The 15,982-nt window shown below is 45.5% G+C and overlaps 1 long non-coding RNA gene across 1 annotated transcript in view; it reads right to left on the reverse strand.

Annotated features, from left to right (window-relative positions):
* Window positions 1-4: 4 nt before the first annotated feature.
* Window positions 5-15,982, reverse strand: part of LOC115180521 (uncharacterized) — a 67,493-nt gene continuing 51,515 nt past the window's right edge. Inside the window, exon 5 of the long non-coding RNA XR_003873098.1 lies at window positions 5-65. This is a non-coding gene — a long non-coding RNA (uncharacterized LOC115180521). The remainder of the gene's footprint in view (window positions 66-15,982) is intronic.

Genomic DNA, 15,982 nt, shown 5'->3' on the forward strand with positions numbered 1-15,982 from the left:
GTTCTTGGAGATTTCAGGCCACTGCCTGGCTGTTGTAAGAGTAATTGTCTCGCTGCTTGTAGGGCCTGGAGAGAGAGAGAGAAGAGAACACGGATAGAGAGAGAGATGAGAGAACAGGGGTAGAGAGAGAGAGAGAGCAGGGAGAGATAGAGAGGGGAGTAGATAGAGAGGGGGGGGACCAGAAGAGAGAGACAAAGAGAAAAAAGCTAAACAATAGATTTCTTTGGGATGACAACCAAGCAGAACATTGAAAATATTAAGAAAGCTATTAAACTAGCCGAAATCTGTCAAGAATATTATCCAATATTTTCGGCGACCACTCTCTGACATGGCTTATAATACGCCGAGATCCATTTTTGTGCTAATTCACACAGAGCCATGATCAAGGATAAATACAGTTTGTCTAAAGCACCCTTGAAGAGGAAGGTTGGAGAAAAAAAAGCAAGGCGGAGCGTCCGTAGAATGACCTGTCTAGTGTTGTGCTCAACTGAAATACCCACTTCTCGGCAAATTACTAGGCTATTTGCATATTCATAATATCAATTTGAAGTAGAGGCAGGCGATGTGGAGTGTTCCTACAACCCGTAATTAAAGTTGACAAAATCAACATCAGATTACCTTTGGAGTGAATTAACTAGGAAGCCAGGTTTACACATATGCATTAACGCTGCTTATGCACATGAAGGGAGAGAGAGAGAGAGAGAGAGAGAGGAGAGAGAGAGAGGAGAGAGATGAGAGAGAGAGAGGAGAGAGGAATGAGATGAGAGAGAGAGGAGAGGAGAGAGAGAGTAAGATGAAGAGAGCGAGAGAGAAAAAGAGGCAGAGAGAGAGGGAAAAAAGCCCTCCTCCCTGTCAGATGAAATTGGCTAACATGCTGTTTACATATGGCAGAAAGAATGATAAAAATGTTAAAACATCTATCATCAACATCTAGACACGACTGATAGATTTAGAGACAGGCTTGATTTCCCAGACGCGTTCAGGGTGAGATGAGAAGATGAAGCCGAAGCCCATGCCATGTACTCCGTGTCTGACAAGTACAAAACTCATAGGTACCAATGGCTACCTACCTCTGCTTCAAGGCTACAACTGATGAAAGTCAATATGTCAGAAAGACCATTCAGAGCAGCTGGCAGCAGCATACTGTAGCAAAAACAACAACCAGAAGCACCCAGTTAAAAACACAAAAACCGCACAACACTTTCACAGGTGTTTATTTTCGAGTGAAGGAGAAGGATAAGAGGAATAAGAGGAAAAAACACCTCTCCTTTAGACGGAGAGCGTGACCACTTCTTCCTCCCTGAGAATCACGGGGCCTATTTTTATTTTCCTGGTGCTTGCCAGTTATCCATGACAACAGCTGCTTTGACAGGATGTGCATATGGCACTGCACCTGCCAGCTGGTGTGAACAATGTTTGAACTAGTACATTGAGATGCTGAGCAACAGGGGGAAGAAGAGAGAGGGAGAGAGGGAGACGAGAGAGGGAGAGAGCGAGAGAGAGATGAGCGAGCGAGAAGAGAGAGGGACAAGAGTGAGATGGAGGGAGATAGAGAGAGGGAGAGAGGGTTGCCACGTCTTAACCCCTGGGACTAGCAGCCACCCCCCTGATCAATTATGAAAAGACAGAGCAAGGGGGCTGGGGACTGGGGAGGGCTGCCACAGTCTGTCTGCTGGAGGCTCACAGGAGCCCAGACGTTTCTGAACCAAAGTAAACAAACACAATGCAGTGGCGCTGGGTTCTAACTTGCATTGATCTGTCTACCTCAGAAAGACGAGCCTCAGATTCAGTCTCAGTCTCAGCTGAAACCCACCAGTGAGGTGAGCCATGGCCTTAAACTTCACAAGACACTCAGAGACAGAAGGGGAGGGAGAAAAAAATCACCAACATCTACCAGGGCTGGCAGTACAAAATCTGATACCGTCTGTCAGTCTTTCTATGCTTTGTTTGGGCTTTCCGAACGAGGAGAAATTACAAAATGGAGTTCAGATTTGATATTATGTTTGTGTTTGTGTGACGGAGCAAATGTGAAAACAAAACAACTTTCCCGGCATCGAGACTTCCAAGAAATCAGTGGCAGTATTAAAATGTGGCCCCAATGAATCTAATTTTGACAGCGAATTGGGCTACTTTCCGAAACCCACTCAAGTCCGGCACTGATGCCCGATTCACAATACAGTACCAAACAGAACCATACCGAGTGGCTTGGGTTTGGTTTTGCCCCTGTAGTGTGAATCAGGCAGGCTAGGAAGGCTAAATAAATGGCTGATGGGATGCAGCACAACAATTGCAGCAGGAGGGAAATGTTTCTCTGTCCTTGGAATCAATACTTGACTGTTTCTGTTGAACTGTAGAAACAAAGACAAGAAAGTCAACTCAATACAACACAAGAAGTAAAGAGGAAGGTAAAGAGGAGGAGCACAGGACAGGGAATGAGCCATTTTAACGGTGTGTCCGATATCGGCCCTGACAGCGATGCGACTGGGAGTGTACAGCTTCGGTCTATTCAAGCTTATTAGAGGTGAACTCTGGTCACAATCTAGAATTGTACTTTTTCCACGCACTCCGTATCAACACAGCCTCGCTCGCGCTTGTGACGCCTTAAACCGACAGAAACGTCATCGGTGTAGCCGAGGTTACGTTTCCCTTTCTGTCAGTATTTCTGAATATTCAGTCATTACTGGGGAAAGCAGCCATCCATTTTCAGCGTCGATTATAGACTTGGCCTAACTCCGCACACACAGAGCTCTCTCCCCCTCTCTTCTCCGCCTGACTATACAAAGCAGAGGCATGTCAAGAAAAGTCATCAAAAGTTTTTGCTGAAGAGCCGTGCGGCGCGCAGACAAAACATACAGAGCAGTCCGCCTATTTAACCTGGGTTGCTATGCACGGAAAATGACATCTCCTGTCTGTTAATGCACACACTGTATAAACAGAACAATGTCGCGCATTCTTGAGACGGCTGTAAAGGGGCCTGCGAAAGAGCTCTGGCTCTAACATAAATAACCAGGCACTCAGAACGGCATATTTGATGTTGATATCCATCGCCGAGGATAGAAGACAAAAAAAATAAACACAAAGACACACACACACACACGCACACACACACACACACAAAAGGCCACGGCTCCACCGACTGTGGACTCAGGGATCCTTAGGAAAATAAGATTCAGCCCAAATGGATATGGTGTAATTGGTTTCAGATAGCCAGGTCAGGAGAAATGAATTCAGGCAACTATTATGCGAAACGGAGGGAGAAACAAGAATGTTTACACAGGCACTCCCCCCTGCTACATGAATAGGCGTGCAGAGAGGAGAGAGACAGTCTAAAGAAACATATGTCAGCCATACCCCCCTCCCCCCCTCAGTCCACAGCCTGTGTTTAGACTTAATGCAGAGAGGTAATAAGGAACACATCACAATGCACCTTTGTGAGGGGGGCATTCCAACATCTTAAACAAGCATGAAATACATTAGCAGCTCGCCGTGACTGGCCACACCGTTACAAATCCACAGATTGCTTATGGTGGCTGAGTGTTGGGTTATGGCCAGGGAGAAATAAGTCATCTGAAGGAATGCCACTCGTTCCAATACGTTTTCTAGTGACAGTATGAAATAAACCCTGAAATCAGAATTATGGTATATCGAAAGGAACCGTGACATAGTGTTTGGATTGGGTATGTCACTTCCTGAACTGCACAGGTGGTGGAAGTTCTAGTCATTAAAGAGTGTAGGGTACTTATATGATGCTACTCCCTTAGTGTGTGTGTGTGTGTGTGTGTGTGTGTGTGTGTGTGTGTGTGTGTGTGTGTGTCTGTGTGTGTTTTAGCGGTAGGCCCCAGCCTCTGTGCGGAGCAGAGGGCTGCTGTTCAACAAGACTCTGTCATCCAGAACATCTCCGGGCCTGTTGACATGGCAGACTTGTCCGACTAGAGACCAGACACTGGGCTTATCTTCACTTACCCTCCCTTCACTGCTACCGGGGAACACAACACAACCCGCCCCGGAGAAAACAGACCGAGGAGGAGGAGAAAAAAAGACGGGTGCAACACTTTATCAAGCCAGGGGAGAGAGGGGAGTCGCATGCCATGGAAAACAAGGCACAAACAGTTTAAGCTGAACAAACAAACAGGGGCTGATTGGACTGTGGCCTGCTGGCGGTACGGCTGCAGGAGATAGCATAGGAGGACCTGGCACTACACAGCAACATATTGACACCACATTGCGTTATGTAAGTGGATTCAGGATAGAACAGAGGCTTCCTTGGAGGGGCTGGTGGCATGAAGAGGGGGATAAAACATTCTACACAATTCATGAATGCAGAAGTGGATGGACTTTCATGAAAACAAGCAAAGTGTGACCTGGGATCGTTGGGAGCGATGGAATTGGAATCTTGTTGAAGTCTTTCACTGGATCAAACAGTAAAAAAGATGCATGAATGACATCTGCATACAAAGTGTGTGGTGTATTCTGTACCCCAAAATCGTCCAATTAGTCTGACACAGGACCAAAGCCTCTGTCTGGTTGTCTGGTGTACCCTCCTATTGATTCCCCTAACTGAAGTGACTTAATAGCAGGAGTAGAAAGATTGGTATCCCTTTCATAAAAGGTCATCCAGAACAGTAATGCACCAGTGGCTTCAACAATACCTGGCAGTGTTTCCCTTATCACCCCCAGCTCCACAAAGCCATCCCAACACAATACAGGGGGATTCGCCTGCACTCTGCTTGACTGGCTCCTCAGAAAATAAACCATTACTGGAAAATAACGACACTGTTAGACTGGAGTTACAGAAACAAATTGTAGCAGGGTCGGAGTACACAGAAGCATGGAGCGGAGAGCTCAACTAAGGCCCGACAAACAAGAGGTAAACAAAAAGTCAGTGAGTTGGTGAATCAGCATCGGGAGGGAGGGGGAGAGAGAGTTCACACAGATAAATCATGCCATTATCTCATACTGGGAAAAAATAGCTGTGGAATCAGAGGGTAGTGTTTTTCTATGGTTGTTGATGATATAGGGACACACCGGACCCCCCCCCCCCCCCCACACACACACACACACACTCCTGAGCAGTAGAGGAGAGGGAGAGGATGTGGGAGTAATGAGCATTTTTATGTATGCCTCAATAAATCAACAGAGTCTGCAAAGGTGGAGGGAGCGAGGGAGAGAGGGAGCAGTCCGTCGAGAATCTGCTTCAGCTACAGGACAGAGAGGAGAGCTAACCAGCGGAACAATGGTCTTCTGTGTGCTGCTCTGGTCTGCTCTGCTTCCTCCGTCTGGGGCCACGACTCACTACCAACACAACTAAAGTCTCTCTCTCTATGTCCGTTCCACACTCTCTTTCTACGTCTGTTTCTTCCTCTCCCTCTCTCTTACTCAGTGATTCTCGCTCTAAGAATTCCTTTCATTTTACACACATCAATCTCACAATCAATTTCTTTCTTCCCTTCCTTCTCTCTCCTCCATTTCTCTCCGTGTTTATTGATCCTCTAGATTAAGAATCGCAGGGCAAGGGATTGTAACACACAAACAATGGAAATGATTTCAGGGTGTGCTTATTTGCCTTCCCCTTGCATCTATTTGGCCTGCGCCTGTAGACAATGATGCCCCCCCAGCCCCAGACTCAGGTGCTAATAACGAAGGACAAATAGAATCATATGTGTAAACTTCTCCCTCTGATGAAAATGTATATTAACTTTCTGCCACTGTAAACAGAGCCGGCATAGCTCAGCCCATCCCCAGTGAATTGGAAGACGAATTCAGGCATTGCTACCCCAGGAAGATGTGCACTTATAGGGGAAAGGGGGGAGAAAATATGGAATCCTGCTCCATTGTGTAACCTCACACTTATTTTTCCAGCTCGGGAGAGAGACAAAACATGGGTCTGCTCAGCCCATCAGTGGAGAGAGAGAGAGAGAGAGAGAGAGAGAGAGACAGAGAGAGAGAGAGAGAGAGAGACAGAGAGAGACAGAGAGAGAGACAGAGACAGAGAGAGACAGAGAGAGAGAGAGAGACAGAGAGAGACGAGAGAGACAGAGAGAGACAGAGAGAGACAGAGAGAGAGAGACAGAGAGCGAGAGAGAGAGAGAGAGAGAGACAAAGAGAGAGAGAGAGAGAGAGAGAGAGAGAGAGAGAGAGACAGAGACAGAGAGAGAGAGAGCTCTATTCTGTCTATCCGCCCTGGAGGAGAGTGAAACAGTGCCAGCAATAACACACCAAACAGAGCGAGCCTGCCATCGTTCACTGCAAACACAAACATTCATACACTTCCCACCTCCTGCAGATACTGTCATGGATATTCCGTGCAAATACAAGGAAATCTTGTCTATGGAGCGAGCATAATAGTTTACAGCTTGCCAGCAACCTGTGAGGTGAACTTATACACCACATAAAATACACCGCTGGGAGCAAGTTAGAAAAACACCTACAAACCACCTGACATTGTCTCGATGCATCTCTTCCCTGTTTCTTCCCTTATGAAATTCTATTTATCCCGCTTCTCTTCTGGTGGCTTTAGTAAAGCCTTCACTTTCAACTGCAGTATATCACTGGGTTTAGATAAGGTGACTCACGGACCATTCGCAGTTCTTTTATCTGCTCGTCTTAGGGAAGTCCTTTACAGTCCAACAACTGAACGCTACCACAATCTACTATGAAAAAGAGAAGAGACTGCCTTTCACTTACACCTGAGGGAGGTGTGTGGGGAGAGAGTGTATGTGTGAGTGTACGTGTGTGCGTGCCTAGTGTGTGTGTGTATATACAGTATATGTGTTGGGGTGTGTGTGTGTGTATGTGCATGCCTGTGTGTTTGCCTGCACCCCACCACTCCTTAACGGTCCAGGCACACACTTGATTCGCTTGATTCCCCTTTCAAGTGATTATGATCCATCTCCTTTTTCACAGTTCCAGACGGCTGAACGTCACACAGTTGGAAGAATACCTACTATTAAATGTTGCATTAAAAGCATCTACAGTTCATTTAGAGCAGGGCCAACCAGTGGAAAAAGAAGGGACGGCAGAATGAAGTTGTTTTCCACCATCAGTGTTCTGTTTGTGTCCGTCTTCAGTTACTAAGAGGCTCACACAACAAAGTGGATGGCCGGAGGCTATGAGCTTTCTGACTACGGCACAGGAGAGCAGGGAACCTTTCAACGGCATCGACAGAAGATCATGTGTTTGTGCAGGATGTCAATACCAATACACATGCCTAAAATGATACGCACGCACGCAGGCACGCACACACACACACGCGCGGACACACACACACACACGTGCGGACACACACTACACTGCCAAAAACCTTGAGTCATAAAAGGACTGTTAACAAAATCCTATTGAAATGAAAATATGCAATATGAGAGTAAAGCTTCACCACATCCAAGCACTGCCAAAAACCGGCCTGGGCCCATATCTGAATGTGTTATGAACTAACTATCCTTGAGCTTGACTGTGTGTTTAATCTCACCCATTTAACACCCATCATTACCAAATCACATTGATACACCACTAGTGCTTATGGACCAAAGTGGACTTAACCAGGAATCACATACTGTCTATGAAGGACAACAGCATCTTAGGTAGATTGAGGCCTTGTCTCTTCCCTTCCACAGAAATTGAGTTTTTAGATAACTGAGCTAATCAGCTCGTGTGCTTTGCTGTAGCCAGTTGATCACACCCCCTCGGAGGCTCTCATGCTGCAGGTCAATAGAGTGCGTCTGGCCCTGGCAGAGGCTCAGGTTGTGTGGTAAGTGTTACCTCTGGGGTCGATTAAATGCCACTCTGACCTTAGTTGTAAATGAAAACCTTAATGACTGCATGGCTAACCCAATAGCCGTTGGGCTGAGTGTGGAGCTAGGCTAGTATTGTGCATGGGCTGGAATAGAGAGCGCACACAGCAGTTGTATTGGGCTAGGCTCTTTCTCATGTTTGTAGCCAATTCAATTGGCAGTGCAAGGAGGAATGAAGCAGTCCTAAACTTTATTAATCTAGCTTTCCTGACATTACCAAACAATGGCAGCACAAAGAACAAGGAAAAAATTCATAAGATAACACTCCGTACTGATTCTCTCAGCACACCTTCACCTAGGTGACCAGAAAGTGGTTGCTTTCTGTTCGATTACCTGGGTCCTGTGTTGTCATTAGCCTCTATGGGAAGAGCCTCCAGCCCATCCAAGATGCCAGGGTGATGGATCTCCGGGGCCCAATCTCAATGAACGCCCGGTTCCCCCAAAGATCACTGAAGTTAATGGCCACTACATCTAGCCGTGGAGGGTCAATGCATCTCCGTCAACTGTTTCCCTGCTTATGGAGTTACGCTTTCAACACCTCCTTCTCTTCACGTACCATCCCCACCACTCTCTCATCCAGTTGTCTTGTGAATATTCCAATTACTCCGTGTGTCTGACCTTTAAGTGAGCTGCGATAGATACAGTTATCTTCTCCTCTCTGACACGCCGCGTCTATCAATCAGCGTCTTGCCTGCCTGCCTGCCTGCCTGCCTGCCTGCCTGCCTGCCTGCCTGCGGTGGAGGGAGGCTGAGAAGTGGTGGAAGGCTGGGAGGGAGAGAGGAGGAAAGGAGCTATGGCTCTGGAAGTGCCATCCCCGCACCGCTCTGACTACATGAGAGTTGTGTGTGACTAAGGTGGGAAGTGAGATGAGCACAAGCCCCATAGATAAAGATGTACACACACACACCAGTGAACACATCTGCAGGCATAGACACAAGCAGTCACAGATGGTCACACACAAACACACACATGAGCGCACACAAACACACACACACACACACACACACACACAGTGGTGGAAAAAACAACATGAAATATATTTGTTTCAGACCACTACCTGGCTGACTATACCCTTGCTTCCATAAACAAAGCCCTTTTTCAATTTTTCAACGGCATCCTATAACACGCTTATAAGAATAACCTCCTAGCGTGAAAAAAGTCATACTTCTTTAGTTTCATTCTTTTCCTCCCCTTTCCAAAGGGCTAATCTACATCTTTCATTGAATCAAGAATGGAAATTCAGGAGAAATGCTTCTTTTTCAATTTCATGCTGAAATAGCTCAAGTTAGTGGATGTAATTTCTCCTAACAAGAAAATGTATCACTGTGTCGCTCACTTAGTGTGTCCATGTGAGAAGCGGGGGGCTTTTTGCATTTTCTATTTTTGGGGGGGGGGGCTTTGATAAATGTGCCAAAAGCATGGTCACTCCCTCCACAGCACTCCACACAAGGCCGGCACAATTACACCGGTTATTAAAAAAAACCTCCGACTTGAATCTACATCAAAAAGAAATGACAGATCATTTCTAGCGAAGGAAGGAGCTACTGCATAGAAATAGATCAAACGGAAGGGGGTATGATTTCATACTCTAAGAGTGTCAATCCTCAACATTGTTCAGATGATCATACATTGTATATCATTGATGTTATTGAACCTAGAACGCAGTTAAAGTTCGTACAGGAAGTGCTAAACATGCTGCTATGTTGAAGTCTGAAATGTAGGTGATCAACTGTGGAAATGTGGATGATAAAAACGTGTACCAAATAAGCAATATTTCTGCACTCTAAAGACATTAACAAAAGCCCATACCTCGTTTGGGGTAAAAAATGTGACATTTGAGCAAATTACGATGATCATTTTCATAGGGAATTGGATGATGAAGTCCAAACAGGTGAAAGTGAATGCATAAAGCAGCACTATCACCGAAACAATCCCACGCATGGCCAAGTCACTCAGCTAATGTATATTTATCATGTAAACTTCTGATAAATGCATATGCAGAAACAATCAAATCTTCCCATTTTTATTGGTGCCTCGTGCACAAAGACTCAAGCGTGAAACCCAATATCAGCTTAGTGTCAACTCGAGCATGAAGCGCTGCTACGCATACCACAAAGCATGTTCTGCATATGCTCATAGACTTCCCTTATCAGGCTGAAAGAACGAAGCAGATTTCCACTGCTATCACTGATCAATTCAACCCAAGTTAAGTTGTCCCAGTGCAGGTACATAACCAGCGGTTAGGGCCTTGATGAGGACTGGCAGGCTGCAGGGGATGGGGAACAGAGAACAGCTTCATTAGAGGGTCTGTCTGGTCTGCAAGGCTTGGGTTTCTTTGCTGTAGGTCTTCTACTCTTACTTCCATTTGTCCTCCCTTAAACTGGGGTGAGACCAGACGAGAGGAGACGGGAGAGACACCCAGAATGGCTGATGAAGTGATGAAGACATCCGAGCCAGAATGACAGGAGAGGAAATGGAACGGGAACGTCTGCAGCTAAGGCCTCTGGACCAATAAGGGGAGCTTCAAACGAAAGCCCGCTAGTGAGAAAGGCAGACCGTAAAGCCAGAGCTAAGTGACATGTATGTCTGTTTGAAAAAGCCTCTTGTGTATTTGGCGAGGTGAGGCCCGGGCTTATTTACTGGGTTTGTTAGAAAGGCCTGAAGAGGAGAAGAGCAGCCGGCTGAGAGAGGAAAAAGGCCCCTACTACATATACATACAATGTTAGCCGGGAGGCTGTGGGTGGAGGTTGAGAATCTCTTCCCTAGAAGGCTTACAGCCACAGCTTTCAGGGGGGAATAAACCATTCACATATTCAGGAGGAAGATTCTGTTTGGAGTCAGAACACCTGATAGTGTTCGTGCATAAAAAGCAGAGAATGCTAGCTGACATCTGGTGTTTGGTCCATGGACAGTGGAAACAGTTGGGGTTAAGAAAAGGACTAAGGACCGCAGACACTGGAGCTGCCTACTTCTAGTCATCCCATTGAATCAGATTTTAATATTTGTTTCAGGAGGGAAGGAAAAACAACAACTGCAAGGCAGGCGTTTTGGACGCTGATTTGTGACTATTCATGGCTAAAGCGGAGAGAAACTGTAATACTAGACATGCTTGTTAAATTCACAACGCTCCAAAGCTGCCTTCTAGCAAATCCTGCCTCTTGGTTGTCAGCTTAAGACGTAGGACATATGCATATGTGTTATTTCTAAGCTCTGTTAAATGGATAGCGGTGTCGCAGGCTATCAAACGTCTAAGCCACTTGCTTTGGGGAATCGCTCGCGTAAGGCAAGCAGCAATGTATTCGTCTCTACAACTGCATCTTTAAGGACGTTTTTTTCCCCTCCTTCCCCCCCAGCAAACTCTACATCCCGAACCCAGGCATAATGTAAGCACCTTCAGTGACTGGCCCCTCCACCACGCCGTATTAACGACCTGCTAGTCTATTGTTAGTCAATGACAGGGGAGTGGCAACAAACAATGACAGAATGCCTGTTTCAATACAATTATTGTGAAGGGGTGAACAATCTGAGATGCATTCTTAGAGAGAAGAAAAAAAGCCATCTGCAAATAAATGATTGTTGGGCATTGAGCTGTAGCAATAGCCGGGGGCTTACGGATCCAGGACTATGGATCGGGCACTATTTATTTCCCGGTCGTAGGGAGCGGAGCAGGGCGGTTTAGGAGGCATAAAAGGAAATGAGTTGTGAAGTGGCCATTGATCCTGACCTGCACTGGCTGGCTGGGTCTTATTTATAAAGCGAGGTTAACCCTGACTCTAATCACTGGCTCTAACCCACAGCAGTCCTAGCAGCACTCTAGCACTATGGAGTGAGATGAATGCTGTACTACTACTACATTGGATGTAGCCTACGCTAACTCTTATCTTGCTAATGCTAAGAACCATCACATCCCATAATAATATGGCACCTTCAGAAATATAATGTTGACTATTTTCTGGACCTCATCACCACGTGTTCTCTGAGAGAGTGGCAGCTCGTCAAGAGTGTGTGTGTGTGTGTGTGTGGGCAGCGATACCGTTGGTGACACGGTGGACACTCTCCTCCCCCTAGCCTGCTGTGTTCCACCTGTGATGCATCTCAACCCGCACAGCACTCACACGCGCACCGCTCACACACCACTCCCCTCACAATTGCACCCAGCTGCTCAAGCATAAAATGCTCATAAGTGTTTGTTTCCAGCGGATTTCTCTCCTCTCCCGTTCTCTCTCTCTCTCTCTCTCCTCTCCCCCGCTCCACCATCCCCATTTCTCTCTCTATCTTCCTCGTCTCTCTTTCAAAGCCTTGCAGCTTGACATTTCCGCGGGTCTCAGGAGACCGGGACGTGAAATGGAGTTACTGCGGGAGCCACACTGTAAATTCCACGAAGCCACATGTAACGTGTCTTAAACACAGATGGACAAAAAAAGAAGAAGAAGCGAGGGGTGACTAGAAAGATAACAGAATAATACTCCTGTTTTGTCTGGGGAGGGGAGCAAACAGCAGCAACGTCGTCCTGTCTGTCATTCACATCCTATATCTTGAGTGTCATCGACATAGAGGGGAGACGGACGAACCTATATGTCAGGCTGTATGTGCAGTACTTCAGAGACCGTCTAGGAGATAGTAGTGAAATGTTAGAAATGAAATGTATAGCTATACCCACTATAAATAAGTGGGGCATGGAGCAGGGAGGCACGGGCCATCCTTCGACTGTGGAAACTGTGATGGAGAGAAAAAAAAGAAATACGTAAGACATAAACTGTGGGTCCCTGTCAACTTTCCGCCTTTCAAACCGACACTCTTATCTCCATTTAGAACGATGACTACATACAGTAGCCTTCTCTTTCAAACGGTTCATATTTCAAGAAGAAAGCCTTTATCATAACCTGACTGAAAGCATAGTGTAGTCTATAGTAGGCTGGTGGTGAGGTGTGTTATTTACACACTCGAGTCGGGCCAGTCTTGGCCTGTAAAGATAAACCCAATGAGGTTCTTTGTGTAATAGTGCAAATGAGAGTCACCTCCCTCACCGGGCTCCAGAGGGGAGAGAAACAGGTTGATTAGGTCTTTCAGTTATGCTCAAGGGCAATGCCCAGATTTGCATCAGAGGGGGGAGAATTCTTATTTTTGTTTGTCCTGATGAGCTAGGATGGAGCAGATAGATTCAGCATCACGTCACAGTAACTTTTTAATGTAGCACTGCCACCTCCACCTCCACCATTTTCCCTATAGGCAAAGACCCAGAATATGGATTGTGAGGACAACAGAAGCCCTGGCAAGCTGTTGTGTACAAGCGTCTTGAGCCTGCATCCTCCTGACTGACAGTAATTAAAACTCCCAGTGGCCCCTTGCACACCTGACACACACACACACACACACACACACACACACACACACACACACACACACACACACACACACACACACCGGCACACACACACATACACACACACACACACACACACACAGACACACACACACACACAGAGAGAGAGAGAGGTCTGTTTATTAGGTGCTGATGGGGGAGCTCTCTGTCATTAGTAATGCAGCAGTAGATGGAGAGTGTTTACTTGTGAAAACCAACAAGCCGAGGCCAGACACACTAAGTGGCTGTTTAAACTCTGTTCTCAGTAAGAAACGTGTTGACGTTCCAATGATGTAAATAACACACATTGGCCTGTTCACAAACACAGTAGCACTGGAACAGCAGACGGAGCCACAGATGTGAAAAGACACCTTGTGTTGCTTTGTGTTTTGGGAGTTAAAAAAAATATATAGATTTTATTTTAAATTGGCCAAATAAACACTTCCCAAATATGGAAATGCACAACTTTAAATAGCTCAAACAGGAGCGATTTATCTCAGTAAAGCCATTAAATCCATTGAGAAAGTTTGGAATCCTTTCCTTTTGCAGAGCATCAGGTACTGGTGACAGATAAACTGGTATGGGACAGCCAGGGGACTAAGAGCTGAGACGAATGGATCTGGCCTCCGTACATAACAGGACAGTTCATCTGAATGAAATAAATATTCAGTCATCCATTCTCCTGATAAGGGCCATATAGATTATAGGCCACTGTAATCAACTAACCGCTCCGTTAAAGAACATTATGGTATGGATCCAGCAGATCGATGCAGAGCACCATGTATACTCATTTTTATCACATATTAATACATTTGTACGACCGCAGCCTTATAGATTGATTTAATTAAAGGAAGAAAAAAAACACGAGAGCATTTCTGAGTGCTTTTATCATCATGGTTTTGCATAGTAATTAGGCTGTATGGAACATTTACGACTGTGTGGCTACCTGGGCCTAACTGGCAAATTGCAATCAGATACACAGGACATCTAATCTACAATCTAAAATCAAATTAGGCCTATTTAGGGGAGACCTTGGGAATATGGTGATGAGAGGATGACATAATGTGTGCTTGAAATTCAATTGTGACATGGACGTATTTATTATTCAGGAAGGCCTACTACGTGGCAATGGCTTTGACCTTAGCAATCAACCTGTTTAGTGAAATGTTTTTTAATCCCTTCATATTAATGCAAACGTAAGCATGGAAATCATCTGAAGGCTATCTTGTTTTTTGATCGGGGAAGATTTTATTTTATTTTTTAAATGTACACATGTAAATCCCATTTTTTTCTATCCCCTTGTTTTGGCCAAAAAGTTAAAAAGCTCTCGTGAACATGCTGATTTGCATCCTTCAAGGAAATCAACACAAAAAAGAGAAAACGCTAAAATGGCATCTTGCTAATTATAGCTGGAGGTGGTGTGTTGCGATGACTGTGGAACAGCTGAACCCAAAGGGACAGTGGAGAATTAATCAGTGCTTATTAACCATCCTCTCTAGCACCATGATGAGAGAGGGGAGATTCTATCAGCTCCCTTTATGCCCACTGGAACACTCAATGTCATTCCAAATACTGTATGTCAGAAAATTAAACCCTGGCTCTCTTCAAAGTGCTGGAATACACTTAGATAAGCATACGCATGTACATACAGTACAGCACAATCCATGCTGTAAGTATGGAGAAAAATCAGCACATACCTAAATCACGTTAAAACATACACACACACACACACACACACACACACACACACACACACACACACACACACACACACACACACACACACACACACACACACACACACACACACACACACACACACACAACCCTTTATACCAATCCACTAACCACTCATAAACAACTGTAAGCTTATGCTAACCAATGCTAACCAAGGTAGAGGTATCCTCTCCATACAGACAGACCAGACCAGAGGGAGAGTGATGTGAGCCCAGAGCCCAGAACAGGAAGTGTGTGAAGTTAACAGCACAGGGACTCTGTTTAAAAAGCCTCAGGAGACCTGTTAGCTGGACCACTCATTTCAATGTGTCTGTCTCGCCACAGAAATAAAGCTGCTCTTTACAGGAGAAGATTGTCACATCCCTCCACATTTCCCCTTCACAATGTGTCCGTCTCAACGACTTAACTAGATACTTTATGCTTACGTTGCTCTTTCCCTCCGTGGCTCTCTTTTACGGCTTCGACTTCCTTTGTCAGTAAATGAGTTTCTGACTAAAGTTCTAAGATCTGTTCTCGTTGCCTTAGGTGTGCGTTTTAGATTTAAGCGATTTAAGTGTTCTAAAAAAAATTGTCCTTGTGAAATAATAACAATACATAATTATAATATAATAATAAAATATTCGAAAAAATATATAATAGTAAGTATTTAAAATGGCAGTGAAATAAAAAATAAAAAATAGATGACTATTGTTTCTACTGTTATGACTACACACTCCCGAGACTAGTGAAGGAGAGCAGAGAGATTTCCAGCCCTGTGCACACAGGGCCCTATAGTACGATATAGGCCTATGGTGAGATATACAGTGAGTATGTATCTGCAGTCCTCCACAGTAGGACAGGTTAAAACATAAAAGAATAATGAGAGAAGGAGAGAACTGACCCCAATCAGCCGTCTGCAGGGAGAGAGACAGGCAGTGTGATGATGAATAGGGGGTGAGGCGATGGTGTCGTGATGCTGTTGTAATCACCAGCTGGAGCATCGGGGGTGGTGCAGGGCTGGGGCAGGGGGGTTAGGTGGGGTGTAGGAGGGCCGGGGGAGGACTGCAGGACATGCTTCATTCTGCTACACTGGCTGCACCCCCACCCATCCGACACG

Source organism: Salmo trutta, chromosome 40 (genome assembly GCF_901001165.1).
Source record: "Salmo trutta chromosome 40, fSalTru1.1, whole genome shotgun sequence".
NCBI lineage: Eukaryota > Metazoa > Chordata > Actinopteri > Salmoniformes > Salmonidae > Salmo > Salmo trutta.